The following is a 14,004-nucleotide window of genomic DNA, read 5'->3' as shown; positions in this document are numbered from 1 at the left end:
TCGGCGTGAGTCGCGGTAGCGGAGCATTTTGCTTAATATTTTTTGTGCATCCATTTATAGTCCACCACGTGATAAGAGTATCATTATGAGCATATTAAATAATAGAATAACAAAAATAGAGGTACGACAGGCAGTCTGTTCTTCTGGGCTTGAGTTGAGGCACCGAGGTATTTTGCTCTATATTAGAACTAGAAAAAGAGATGATGTGTGCGTGCACAGTGAGACAAACAATGGGAGGGGGAAGGGAATAAGAAGAGGCACATGCATTTGTAGAGCGGAATGGGATGGGTGTGATCATACTAGCACTAATGCACCGGATCCCGTCAAAACTCTACAGTTAAGCATGCATGGACTAGAGTAGTACTAGGATGGGTGACCTCCTTAGAAGTCCTCGCGTTGCACCCTTGTTTTTGTGGACTGGGTGTTAAACGTTTCGCGCGACTGGAGAAATGGTCCACCAGCATGAGTCGTGGCATTGGGGCATTTTGCTTAATATTTTTCGTGCATTCATTTATAGTGCATTACGAGATAAGAGTGACATTATGAGTATCTTACATAGTAAAACAACGAAAAGAGAGGTACGGCGGGTGGTTCTTTTATCGGGGTGTGAGTCGAGATGCTAGGACATTTCGCTCTATATGAGAATTAGAAACAGAGGTGCGGTGTGTGCGCAGAACGAAATAAATGATAGGAGGGGGTGGGAAAGAGAAGGGGCACGTGTATTTACAGTGCCAAATGTTTCAGGTGTGATCATACTAGCACTAATGCACCAAATTCCATCATAAGTTCGTGGTTAAGCATGCTTGGGTGATGGTAATACTAGGATGGATGACCTCCTGGGAAGTCCTCTTGTTACACCTGCCTTTTATGAGACGGGGTGTTAAACGTTACGCATGACAAGAGACATAGTCCGCCAGTGTGAGTCACAGTTCCAGGGTATTCGGCTTAATATTTTTTGTGCATTCATTTATAGTCCACAACATGATAAGAGTGTCATTATGAGCATTTTACATAGTAGAATAATGAAAAACGAGGTGTGGCGGGTGGTTCGTTCATCTGGATGTGAGTCGAGGCACCAGGACATTTCGCTTGATATTAGTACTAGAAGCAGAGGTGCGGTGTGCGCGCACAGTGAAACAAATGACGGGAGAGTTGAGGGAAAGAGAAGGAGTATATGTAGTTACTTCGCGAAATGTTACGGGTGCGATCATACCAGCACTAATGCATTAGATCCCATCAGAACCCCACAGTTAAGCTTACTTGGGTGAGAGTAGTACTAGGATGAGTGACCTCTTGGAAAGTTCTCATTTTGCACTAGTTTTTTTACAGATGGGGCATTATACATTATGCATGACCAGAGCAACAGTCCGCAAGTATGAGTCACGGTGCTGGGGCATTTTACTTAATATTTTTTATGCATTCATTTATAGTTCATCACGAGAAAAGAGTATCATTACGAGTAACTTACGTAGTAGAACAATAAAAACAGAGGTGAAGCGGGTGGTCTATTCATCTGGGCATGAGTCAAGGCACTGACACATTTTGCTCTATATTAAAATTAGAAGCAGAGGTGCGGTGTGCACGAACAGCAAAACAAATGGTAGGAGAGGGGAGGGAAGGGGAAGGGGAATATGTGTTGGCAGTGCAAAAAGGACTGGTGCGATCATACCAGTTCTAATGCACTGGATCCCATCAGAACTCTGCAGTCAAGCGTGCTTGGGCGAGAGTACTACTAGTATGGGTGACCTTTTGGGAAGTACTTTTGTTGCACCTGTCATTTTGCGGATGGAGCGTTAAACATTACGCGCAACCGGAACCATGGTCCGCAAGTTTATTTACTTATGTGAGTCATAGTACCGGACATTTTGCTTAATATTTTTTGTGCATTCATTTATATTTCACGACGTAAAGTGTCATTACGAGTATCATACATAGTAAAACAACAAAAAAGAGGTGTGGTGGGCAGTTTGTTTATCTAGGCATGAGTCAAGGCACCGAGACATTTCACTTCATATTATAACTAGAAGGAGAGGTGCAGTTTGTGCGCACAGAAAAACAAATAATGGGAGGAGGGAGGGAAGGAGAAGGGGTATATGTATTTACAGAGTAAAATGGAACTACTGCGATCATACCAGCACTATCGCACCGAATCCTATCAAATCTCCACAATTAAGCATGCTTGGGTGAGAGTAGTACGAGGATTCGTGACCTCTTGGGAAGTTCTCGTGTTGCACCCGTCTTTTTGCAGACGGGGGTTAAATGTTACGCGCGACTAGAGCCACGATCTGCCGGTTCATTCACCAATCTTAGTCGCGGCACTGGGACATTCATCTTAATATTTTTGGTGCATTCATTTATAATCCACCACGTGATAAGAGTATCATTATAAGCATCTTACTTAGTATAACAATGAAAAAAGAGGTGCAACGGGCAGTCCATTCATCTGGACGTGAGTCAAGGCGCTAGAAAATTTTTTTAGATATTAAAAATAGATGTAGAGATGCGGTGTGCGTACTCAGCGAAACAAATGATGAGAGGGGGAGGGAAGGAGAAGGGATATATGTATTTGCAGCGTGGAATGGTATGGGTGCGATCATATTGGCACTAATCATCGTATCCCATCAAAACTCTGTAGTTCAGTGTGTTTGGGCGAGAGTAGTAATAGGATGGGTGTTCTCTTGGAAAGTGCTCATGTTGCACTCATCTTTTTACGGAGGGGGTGTTAAATGTTATGCACTACCGGAGCCACGTTCACCAATGTGACTCACAGCGTCAGATCGCTTAATATGTTTCGTGCATTCATTTATAGTCCACCACGTGATATGAGTGTTATTATGAGCATCTTACATAGTAGAACAACAAAAACAGAGGTGAGGTGTGCACGCACAGTGAAACAAATTATGGGAGGGGGGAGGGAAGAAGAAAAGGCAAATGCATTTGCAGCGCGGAATGGGACGGGTGTGATCATACTAGTACTATTGCATCAGCTCCTATCAGAACTCTGCTATTAAGCATATTTGGGTGAGAGTAGTTCAAGGATGAGTGACCTCTTGGGAAGTACTCGTATTGCACCCGTCTTTTTGCAGATGGGGCGTTAAACGTTACGCACAACTGGTGCCATAGTCCACTGGTTCATTCGCCAACATGAGTCGCGGTGCTGGGGCATTTTGCTTAATTTTTTTCGTGCATTAATTTATAGTCCACTACGTGATAAGAGAGTCATTACGAGTATCTTACATAGTAGAACAACGAAAAATAAGGTGCGGCAGGTGGTCCTTTACTTTGGGCATGAGTCGAGGCGCCGAGGCATTTTGTTGATATTAGAACTAGAAATAGAGGTGCGAAGTACGTGCACAACAAAAAACATGATGGGAGAAAAGAGGGAAGGAGAAGAGAGATATATATATTTGAAGCAAAGAATGGGAGGGGTGCGATCATACCAGCACTAATGCATCGGATCCCATCGAACTCTGCAGTTAAGCGTGCTTGGGCAAGAGTAGTACTAGGATGGGTGACCTCTTGAGAAGTCTTCGTGTTGTACCCATTTTTTTACGGAGGGGGCATTAAATGTTACGCGCGACCAGAGCAACCGTCTGTCGGTTCATTCGCTAATGTGAGTCGCGGTGCCGGGACATTTTACTTAATATTTTTTGGGCATTCATTTATAGTCCATCACGAGATAAGAGTGTTATTATGAGTATCTTACATAGTAGAATAATAAAAACAGAGGTGCTGTAGGCAGCCCGTTCATCTGGGTTTGAGTCGAGGCACCGGAGTATTTCGTTCTATATTAGAACTAAAAGCAAAGGTGTGGTGTGCGGGCACAAAGAAATAAATGACGGGTGAGGGAAGGGAAGGTGAACAAATATATGTATTTGTAGCACAAAATGGAACGGGTTGTGATCATACCAGCACTAATGCACACGATCCCACCAGAACTCCACAATTATGCATGCTTGAGCGAGAGTAGTATCAGGATGGGTGACCTCTTGAAAAGTCCTCGTGTTGCATCCGTCTTTTTGTGGATGGGGAGTTAAACTTTACACGTGACCGGAGTCATGGTCCGCCGGTTCATTTGCCAGTGTGAGTCGTGGTGCCAGAGCATTTTGCTTTATCTTTTTTGTGTATTTATTTATAGTCCACCACCTGATAAGAGTGTCATTACGAGCATATTACATAGTAGAAAAATAAAAAACAAGGTGTGGTGGGCGGTCCGTTCATCTGGGCATAAGTTAAGGAGTAGGGGCATTTCGTTTAATATTAGAACTAGAAATAGAGGTGAAGTGTGAGTGCATAGCGAAACAAATGATGGGAGGGGGGAGCAAAGGAGAAAGAGTTTATGTATTTGCAGTGCAGAATGAAACTGGTGCAATTATACCAGCACTAATATGCCAGATCCTATCAGAACTCCACAGTTAGGCGTGTCTGGACAAGAGTAGTACTAGGATGGGTGACCTCCTTAGAAGTCCCTGTCTTGCACCTGTCTTTTTACAGACGGGGCATTAAAAGTTACGCGCGACTGGAGCCACGATCCGCTGGTTCATTCCCTAGCATGAGTCATGGCACCGAGATATTTTGCTTAATATTTTTCATGCATTTATTTTTAGTCCACCACGTGATAAGAGTGTCATTACGAGCATCTTAAAGAGTAGAACAACGAAAATGGATTTACGGTGAGTGGTTTGTTCATTTAGGCGTGATTCGTGGCGTCAGAGTATTTTACTTGATATTCAAACTAGAAGCAGAGGTATGGTGTGCGTGCACAGCGAAACAAATGATGGGGGAGGTGGAATCATACTAGCACTAATGCACCGTATCCCATCAGAACTCCACAGTTAAATGTGCTTGGGTGAGAGTAATACTAGAATGGGTGACCTCTTAGAAAGTTCTCATATTGCATCTGTCTTTTTTTCAGACGGGGCGTTAAACATTACGTGCGACCGGAGCCACAGTCTACCAGTTCATTCGCGAGTGTGAGTCGCAGCACCGTGGCATTTCGTTTAATATTTTTTGTGCATTAAATAGTAGAATAACCAAAATAGAGGTGTAGTGGGTGGTCCGTTCATCTACCCGTGAGTCGAGGCAGCGGGGCATTTCACTTGACATTAGAACTAGAAGTAGAGTTATGATATGCACGCACAGCGAAACAAATGATAGGAGGGGGGATGGAAGGAGACCAGCGTGGAATGGGACGGGTGGGATCATACCAGCACTAATGCACCGTATCTCATCATAACTCTGCAGTTAAGCGTGTTTGGGTGAGAGTAGTACTAGGATGAGTGACCTCCTAGGAAGTCCTCATGTTGCACCCGTCTTTTTGCAGACGATGTTGTTAAACGTTACGTGCGACCGGAGTCATAGTCCACCTGTTCATTCGCCTAAGTGAGTCGTGGTGTCGGGACATTTTGCTTAATATTTTTTGTGCATTCATTTATTGTCCACCATGTGATAAGAGTGTCATTACGAGCATCTTAGATAGTAGAAAAACAAAAAATGAGGTGCGGCGGGCGGTCTTTTAATCTGGCGTGAGTCGAGGATCAGAGCATTTCACTTGATATTATAACTAAAAATAGATGTGCAGTGTGTGCGCACAATAAAAAAAATGATGGGAGAGGGGAGGGAAGGAGAAGATGTATATCTATTTGCAGCACAGAATTGAAGGGGTGCGATCATACCAGCACTAATCCACCAGATCCCATCAGAACTCTGCTATTAAGCATGTTTGGGCAAAAGTAGTACTAGGATGGGTGACCTCCTGGGAAGTCCTCGTGTTGCATCTGTCTTTTTGCAGATAGAGTGTTAAACATTATTTATGATCGGAGCTACTGTTCGCCGGTTCATTAGCAAATATGAGTCGCAGTGCCGGGATATTTTGTTTTATCTTTTTCATCCATTTATTTATCGTCTACCAAGTGATAAGAGTGTCATTAAGAGCATCTTACATAGTAAAAAAATGAAAATAGAGGTGCGATAGGCAGTCCATTAATCTGGTCGTAAGTCGAGGCACCGAGGCATTTCACTTGATATTAGAACTAGAAGCAGAGGTGCGGTGTGCACGCACTGCAAAACAAATGATGGGAGGAAAGAGGGAAGGAGAAGGGGTATATACAGTGCAGAATGGGATAGATCGATCATACCAGCACTAATGCACCGGATCCAATTAGAACTATGTAGTTAAGCATTCTTGGGAAAAAGTAGTACTAGAACAGGTGACCTCCTCGAAAGTCCTCGTGTTGCACCCTTTTTTTGTGGATAGAGCGTTAAACATTACGCGCGACTAGAACCATGATCTGCCGGTTCTTTCACAAACGTAAGTCATGGCACCGAGCCATTTTACTTAGCATTTTTTGTGCATTTATTTATAGCCCACCACGTGATAAGATTGTCATTACAAGTATCTTACATAATATAACAAGAAAAGCAAAGGTGCGGCGGGCGGTCTATTCATCTGGCCGTGAGTCGAGGCGTCGGGATATTTTGCTTGATATTAGAACTAGAAAGAGAGTTACGGTGTGTGCGCACAACGAAACAAATGATGGGAGGGTGGAGGGAAGGAAAAGGGGTATATGTATTTGAGCTAAAAATGGGACAGGTGTGATCATACCTGCACAAATGCACCGTATCCCATCAGAACTCCACAGTTAAGGGTACTTTGGCGGGAATAGTACTAGGTTGGATGACCTCTTGGGAAGTCCTCATGTTGCACCCTTCTTTTTGCTTACAGGGCATTAAATGTTACGCGGGACCAGAGCCACGGTCTGCCTATTCATTCGCAAATGTGAGTCGTGGCATCGGAGAATTTTGCTTAATATTTTTTGTGCATTAATTTAAAGCCAACCACATGATAAAAGTGTCATTATGAGTATCTTACATAGTAGAACAATGAAAACAGAGGTGCGACGAGTGGTTCGTTAATGTGGGTGTGAGTCGAGGCACTGGGGCATTTCACTTAATATTAGAGCTATAATCAGAGGTGCAGTGTGCAAACACAGCAAAATAAATGACGGGAGGGGGGAAGGAAGGACAAGGGCTATATGTATTCGCAACGTAGAATTAGATGGGTGTGATCACACCAGCACTAATGCACCGGATCCTACCAGAACTCTACTGTTATACGTATTTGTGTGAGAGTAGTACTAGGATGGATGACGTCCTAGGAAGTCTTTGTGTTGCACCTGTCTTTTTGTATATGGGGCATTAAATGTTACGCACAGCCAGAGACACGGTCTGTCGGTTCAGTCGCAAGCATGAGTCACGGCGCAAGGGAATTATGCTTAATATTTTTCGTGCATTCATTTATAGTCTATCACGAGATAAGAGTATCATTACGAGTATCTTACATAGTAGAATAATGAAAACAGAGGTGCGGCAGGTGGTCCGTTCATCTGGGCGTGAGTCGAGACGCTGGGGTATTTTGCTCTATATTAGAACTAGAAGCAGAGGTGCGGTATGCGCACACAGCGAAACAAATGATAGGAGAGGGCAGGGAAGGACAAGGGGTATATGTATTTGCAGCGCGAAATGGAAGAGGTGTGATCATACCAGCACTAACATACTGAATTCCATCAGAACTCTACAGTTATGCATGCTTGAGCGAGTATCTTATCACGTGGTGGGCTATACTTGAATGCACGAAAAATATTAAGCAAAATACCCCGGCGACATTACTCACATTTGTAAATAAACTGGTAGACCGTCACTTCAGTCCCGCGTAACGTTTAACGCCTCGTCTGCAAAAAAAATGGTACAACACATGGACTTCCATGAAGTCACCCATTCTAGTACTACTCTAGCACAAAACATGCTTAACTACGGAGTTCTAATGGAATCTGGTGAATTAGTGCTCGTATGATTGCACCCATTCTAGTTTCCACTGCAAATACATATACCCCTTCTCCTTCCCCCCCCCCCCCCCCCCTTCGTCATTTGTTTTGCTGTGCACGCACACCTCACCTCTGCTTCTAGTCCTAATATCAAGTGAAATGCCCCAGCGCCTCGACTCATGCACATGTGAATGGATCGACTGCCGCATCTCTGTTTTTGTTGTTCTACTATATAAGGTACTCATAATAACACTCTTTTCTTGTGATAGACTATAATTGAATACATGAAAAATATTAAGCAAAATACCCTGGCGCCGTGACTCACGTTTGCGAATGAACAGGCGAACCATCGCTACGGTCACTCGTAATGTTTAACGCTCCGTCTATAAAAAGAAGAGTGCAACACGAGGACTTCCCAGGAAGTCACTCATCCTAGTACTACTCTCGCCCAAACACGCTTCACTAGGGAGTTTTGATGAGATCTGGTGAATTAGTGCTGGTATGATCGCACCCGTTCTATTTTATGCTGCAAATACATATACTCCTTCTCCTTCCCTCCCCCTTAACATCATTTGTTTCGCTATGCGCGCACACCACACCTCTACTTCTAATTCTAATATCAAATGAAATACCCCGGTGGCTCAACTCATGCCAAGATGAACGGACCTCCGCCACACCTCGTTTTTCATTTTTCTACTATGTAAGATGCTCATAATGACACTTTTATCACGTGGTGGACGATAAATAAATGACAAAGAATATTAAAAAAAATGCCTTGGCATAGCGACTCACGTTTACGAATAAATCGACGGTCTGTGGTTTCGATTGTGTGCAATGTTTAATTCCTCGTGTGCACAAAAATAGATGCAACACGAGGACCTCTCGAGAGGTCAACAATCTTAGTACTACTCTCACCCAAGGACACTTAACTGCAGAATTCTTATGGAATTAAATGCATTAGTGCTGGTTTAATCATACCCGTCCCATTCCATGCTACAAATGCATGTGCCCCTTTCCCTTCCCTCCTCCCTCCCATCATTTGCTTCGCTGTGTGCACACACCTCACCTCTGCTTCTAGTTCTAATATAAAGCAAAATGCCTTGACTCATGCCAATATGAACGGATCGCATGCTGCCCTTCTATTTTCGTTGTTCTACTATGTAAGATACTCGTAATAACACTCTTATCACGTGGTGGGCTATAATTAAATGTACGAAAAATATTAAGCAAAATGCTCCAGTGCCATGACTCACATTTACGAATGAATTGGCAAACTGTCGCTCTGGTCCCGCATAACGTTTAATGCCCCGTCTACAAAAAGAAGGGTGCAACATAAGGACTTTCTAGGAGGTCACCCATCCTAGTACTATTCTCGCCAAAACACGCTCAATTACGGAGTTCTGATGGGATTTGGTAAATTAGTGCTGGTATGATCGCACCCATTCCATTTCGTGCTACAAATACATATACCCTTCGCCTTCCCTCCCACTACTGTCATTTGTTTCGCGATGCGTGCACATCGCACCTCTACATTTAGTTCTAATATATAGCAAAATATCCCAGTGCCTCGACTCACACCCAGATGAACGGAATTCTTGCTGCACCTCTGCTTTCATTGCTCTACTATGTAAGATACTCGTAATGACAATCTTTTCACGTTGTGGACTATAAATGAATGCATGAAAAATTTTAAGCAAAATACTCTAGCGCTGCGACTCACGCTGGTGGACTGTGGCTCTAGTCACGCGTAACGTTTAATGCCCTGTTCGCAAAAAACGGGTGAAAAATGAGGACTTTGTAGGAGGTCACACCCATGCTAGTACTACTCTTGCTTAAACACGTTTAACTGTGGGGTTCTGATGGGATTCGGTGCATTAGTATTGGTATGATTGCACATGTTCCATTCTGTGCTGCAAATAAATATACCCCTTCTCTATTCCTCCCCCTCCCGTCATTTGTTTCGCTTTGCGCAAAAACTGCACCTCTGCTTCTTGTTCTAATATCAAGTAAAATGCCTCGACGACTCAACTCACACCCAAATCGACGGACCACCCGCCGAACCTCATTTTTCATTGTATTACAATGTAAAATAATCGTAATTATACTCTGATCACGTGGTGGACTATATAAGAATGCACGTAAAATACTAAGCAAAATACCCCGGTGCCTTTACTCACGCTGGCAAACTGTGCCTCTAGTCGCGTGTAACGTTTAATGCCTCGTCCCCAAAAAGATGGGTGCAATACGAGGGTTTCCCAGGAGGTCACCCATCTTAATATTACTCTCACCCAAGCACGCTTAACTGGAGAATTCTGATGGGATCTGATGCATTACTTTTGGTATGATTGCACCCTTCCAATCTTGCGCTCAAATACATGTACCACTACTCCTTCCCTCCCCCCTCCCATTATTTATTTTGATGTGCGCGCGCACCGCATCTCTGCTTCTAGTTCTAATATCAAGTGAAATGTCATGGCGCCAAGACTCACGCCCAGATGAACGGACAGCTCGCTGTACATCTATTTTTTTTGTTCTACTATTTAAAATGCTAGTAAGGACACTTTTATCATGGGGAATGAAATAGCGGACCGTGGCTCCGGTCACGCATAATGTTTAACGTCCCCTCTCTAAAAAGATGGGTGCAACATGAGGATTTCCTAGGAGGTCACTCACCTTAGTATCACTCTCGCCCAACCATGTTTAACTGGGGGGTTTTGATGGCATACAACGCATTACTTTTGGTATGATAACACCCTTCCAATTTTGCGCTAAAATGCATGTACCCCTACTCTCTTCCCCCCTCCCCATCATTTGTTTTGTTGTGTGCACAAACCGCACTCTGCTTCTAGTTCTAATATTAAGTAAAATGTCACGGTGTCTCAACACCAAGATGAATGGACTGCCCCCTGCACCTTATTTTTCGTTGTTATACTATGTAAGATGTTTGTAATGATAATCTTATCACGTGATGGACTATAAATGAATGCACGAAAAATATTAAGCAAAATGCTCCGGCGCCATGACTCATATTTGCAAATGAACCAGTAGATTGTGGCTATGGTCGCATAATGTTTAATGCCCCGTCTGCAAAAAGACGGGTGCAACACAAGGACTTCCCGGGAGGTCACCCATCCTAGTTCTACCCTCGTCCAAGCACGTTTAATTGCGAAGTTCTGATAAGACCCGAAGCATTAGTGCTGGTACGATCAAACCCATCTCACTTCGCTCTACAGATGCATGTGTCCTTTCTCCTTCCCTCCCCCCTCCCATCATTTGTTTCACTGTGTGCGCACACCTCACCTTTGCTTCTAGTTCTAATATCAAGCGAATTACCTCGGCGCCTCATCTCATGCCCAAATTAACGGACTGCCTGCCGTACCTCAGTTTTCATTGTTCTATTATGTAAGATGCTCGTAATGAGACTCTTATCTAGTGATGGAGTATAAATGAATGCACGAAAAATATTAAACAAAATATCCCGGCGCCGCGACTCATGTCGGCGTATGAACCAGCGGACTGCATCTCTAGTCATGAATAATGTTTAACGTCTTGTCCAGAAAAAGACGAGTACAACACAAGGACTTCCCAAGAGGTCACCCATCATAGTACTACTCTCGCCCAAGCACGGTACACGACGGAGTTCTGGTGGGATCTGGTGCATTAGTGCTGGTATGATCGTATCCATCCCATTTCGCGATACAAATACATGTGCTCCTTCTCCTTCCCTCCGTTCTCCATCATTTGTTTCACTGTGCACGCACACCTCACCTTTGCTTCTAGTTCTAATATAAAGTGAAATGCCCCGGCGCCTCGACTGACGCCAAGATAAATGGACCACCCGTCGCACCTCCATTTTTGTTGTTCTATTATGTAATATGGTTGTAATAGCACTTTTATCACGTGGTGGACTATAAATGAACACGCGAAAAATATTAAGATAAATGTCCTGGCACCACTACTCATGCTGGCAAATGAACCAGCAGACTGTGTCTTCGATCGCGTGTAACGTTTAACACCCCACCCCGTCCATAAAAAGACGGGTCTAACACGAGAACTTCCTAGGAGGTCACCCATTTTAGTACTACTCTCCCCAAGCATACTTAACTGCAGAGTTCTTATGGGATCCGGTGCATTAGTGCTGGTATGATGGCACCTATCCCATTCCGTGCTGCATATACATATACCGCTTCTCATTCCTTGCCCCCTTCGGTCATTTGTTTCGCTGTAGGTGTGCACCTCACCTTTGTTTCTAGTTCTAATATCAAGGAAAATGCCTCGGCACCTCGACTAACGCCTAGATGAACGGACTACCTGACGTATCTTTTTTTTCATTGTTCTAATATTTAGGATACTCGTAATAATACTCTAATCACTTGATAGACTATAAATGATTGCACAAAAAATAGTAAGCAAAATGCCCCGATGTCGTGACTCACACCCGCGAATGAACTAGCGTATAATGTCTCCAGTCACACGTAACATTTAACGCCCCGTTCACAAAAAGACAGGTGCAATACAAAGACTTCCCAAGAGGTCACCCATCCTAGTACTACTCTCGCCCAAGCGCGTATAACTGCGAAAGTCTGATTGGATCTAGTGCATTAGTCCTGGTATGGTCGCACCTATATCATTTTGCGCTGCGAATTCATGTGCCCCTTCTGCTTCCCTCCCCCATCCTATCATTTGCTTCGTTGTGTGCACGCACCTCACCTCTGCTTCTAGTTCTAATATGAATCAAAATGTCCTTACACCTCGACTCACGCCCAGATTAACAAACCGCTCGCCAAACATTTTTTGTCATTTGTTTACTATTTAAGATGGTCGTAATAGAACTTTTATCATGTGATTGACTATAAATGAATGCACGAAAAATATTAAGCAAAACACCCCAGCACCACGACTCACGCTAGCGAATGAACTGATGGACCGTGGCTCTGATCGATTGTAACGTTTAACGCCCCGTCCAAAATAAGACAGATGCAACACAAGGACTTCCCAGGAGGTCACTCATAGGACTACTCTCATCCAAGCACACTTAGTTGCGAGTTGTGATAGGATTCGATGCATTAGTATTGGTATGATAGCACCCGTCCCATTTCGCACTGTAAATGCATATACCCATTCTCCTTCCCTCCCCCCTCTCATCATTTGTTTCACTATGCACGTGCACCTCACCTTTGCTTCTAATTCTAATATTTAGTGAAATGCCCTGGCACCTCGTTGAAGCCAAGATGAATGGACTGCCCGCCGCACCTCTGTATTCGTTGTTCTACTAATTAAGATAATCGTAATGACACTCTTATCACGTGGTGAACTATAAATAAATGCATGAAAAATATTAAGTAAAATGCCCTGGCGCTGTGACACATGTCGGCGAATGATCCGGCGGACCATGTCTCAAGTCTCGCGTAATTTTTAACCCCCTGTTCGAAAAAAGGCTTGTGCAACACGAGGACCTCCTAAGAGGTCACCCATCTTAGTACAACTCTTGCCCAAGCACATTTAGCTTCAAGTTCTGATGGGATCTAGTGCATTAGTGCTGGTATTATCACACCCGTCCCATTTCGTGCTCAAATTCATGTCTCGTACTCCTTCCCTCCCCCCTCCCATCATTTGTTTCGATGTGCATGCACAACGCACCTCTACTTCTAGTTCAAATATCAAGCGAAATGCCCCGGCGCCTCAACTCATACCTAAAAGAATAGAGTGCCTGCTGCATCTCTTTTGTTATTGTTCTATTAAGTAAGATGCTCATAATGTCACTCTTATCACATGGTGGACTATAAATGAATGCACGAAAAAGAAAAAGCAAAATGTCTCGGTGATGCGACTCATGCCTGTGAATGAACCGACAGACCGTAGCTCTAGTTGCGCGTAACGTTTAACGCCTCGTTCGTAAAAAGACAAGTACAACATGAGGACTTCCCACGAGGTCACACATCTTAGTACTACTCTCGCCCAAGCACGCATGACTACGGAGTTCTGATGGGATCTAGTGCATTGGTTCTGGTATTATCACACCTGTATCATTCCGCACTGTGAATGCATGTGACCCTTCTGCTTCCCTCCCCCGTTCTATCATTTGTTTCGTTATGCGCCCGCACCTCACCTCTGCTTCTAGTTCTAATATCAAGTGAAATGCCTTGATGCCTCGACTCACGTCCAGATGAACAGACCACCC

General features: G+C 43.9%; 6 pseudogenes; 4 read left to right on the top strand and 2 right to left on the bottom strand.

The window, feature by feature from the left end:
- Nucleotides 1–286: 286 nt before the first annotated feature.
- LOC148267498 (5S ribosomal RNA) lies at nt 287–405 on the top strand (annotated as a pseudogene).
- Nucleotides 406–1,655: 1,250 nt separating this feature from the next.
- LOC148267497 (5S ribosomal RNA) lies at nt 1,656–1,774 on the top strand (annotated as a pseudogene).
- Nucleotides 1,775–3,426: 1,652 nt separating this feature from the next.
- On the top strand, nt 3,427–3,544 carry LOC148267496 (5S ribosomal RNA; annotated as a pseudogene).
- Nucleotides 3,545–5,661: 2,117 nt separating this feature from the next.
- LOC148267495 (5S ribosomal RNA) lies at nt 5,662–5,780 on the top strand (annotated as a pseudogene).
- A 2,437-nt stretch (nt 5,781–8,217) lies between these two features.
- On the bottom strand, nt 8,218–8,336 carry LOC148267494 (5S ribosomal RNA; annotated as a pseudogene).
- A 3,051-nt stretch (nt 8,337–11,387) lies between these two features.
- LOC148267493 (5S ribosomal RNA) lies at nt 11,388–11,506 on the bottom strand (annotated as a pseudogene).
- Between the last annotated feature and the right edge of the window lie 2,498 nt (nt 11,507–14,004).

This window comes from Carica papaya, chromosome 3 (assembly GCF_054855325.1).
Source record: "Carica papaya isolate Zhongbai chromosome 3, ASM5485532v1, whole genome shotgun sequence".
Lineage (NCBI taxonomy): Eukaryota > Viridiplantae > Streptophyta > Magnoliopsida > Brassicales > Caricaceae > Carica > Carica papaya.
Note: the sequence above shows the minus strand (reverse complement) of the source record. Positions and strands in the feature narration are given on the sequence as shown.